This window comes from Odontomachus brunneus, unplaced genomic scaffold (assembly GCF_010583005.1).
Source record: "Odontomachus brunneus isolate Ranch 3 - 2012 unplaced genomic scaffold, Obru_v1 Obru_scaffold_082, whole genome shotgun sequence".
NCBI lineage: Eukaryota > Metazoa > Arthropoda > Insecta > Hymenoptera > Formicidae > Odontomachus > Odontomachus brunneus.
Genome location: NW_022639532.1, coordinates 295,174 through 296,064, shown reverse-complemented (window position 1 = coordinate 296,064; position 891 = coordinate 295,174). Strand labels below are relative to the sequence as shown.

Sequence of the window (891 nt, the reverse complement as noted above, 5' to 3'; positions counted from 1 at the left end):
ATATATATATATATATATATATATATATATATATATATATATATATATATATTATGTTGAAAGTTTAAAAACACACGTATTTAAAAGTAAAGAATTTTAGAGAGAAAATTACAGAAATAATAGAGAAATAAAAAAGGCCTGTAAAAATTACTCCTAACGCGCGTTCAGCACTTTTGAGCGTTGAATTAAAAACTTAGAAGAATATAGAGAGAGAAAAAGATAGAAAGAGAGAGGGAGAGAGAGAGAGAGAGTAACAAAGAGTAAATACAAGTGTTTCCCTTTGCGTCACATATCTCTCCGTAAGCTGTCTCATCTTGACAGTTCAAACAGAGGCAGGCCGTTAATCGTCGGTAGTTCCATTCTGAATTCCCTTTTATCGCTAAAAGCGTCTCTAAAAGTAGCTTATGGTCGATCGGAAGAGTTATGGAGAGGGGGGAGACGCTTTCAGCGATAAGAGAGGGTTCAGAACACAGGCCCCCGGTGTTAACGATATCCTGTTCGGATTTCAAAGTGAACAAACGTCGCAACTACGCTCACGGCGTCAACGATGATCGTTCATAACGCGGCTCGCGCGGAGCACCGCTCGATAATGACGGTATTTTGTAATCGTTTTATAAACTGGGGCGGGGGATACGTCGCGGCCCTGGAGCGACGTGTCGCGCCGCTTCTCCGCGTAGCACGTACGCACTCTATCACGCGACCCTCGTGTCCTTGGCGGACCGCGGTCGGATTCTCACGAATCACCGATGCCCGGTACTGCGCGAGATAAATTTTAAAACCGGCCGCCATGTTTTCTTCCGCCAACCGTCGCCAACGTACTTTATATACACACACACACACACACACACACACACACACACACACACACACACACACACACACACACACACA

General features: G+C 43.8%; 1 protein-coding gene across 1 annotated transcript in view; it reads right to left on the bottom strand.

Moving 5' to 3' along the window:
* The window catches only part of LOC116847710 (TOX high mobility group box family member 3-like), a 147,189-nt gene that overhangs the window by 144,677 nt on the left and 1,621 nt on the right, over positions 1-891 (bottom strand). The window lies entirely within an intron of this gene.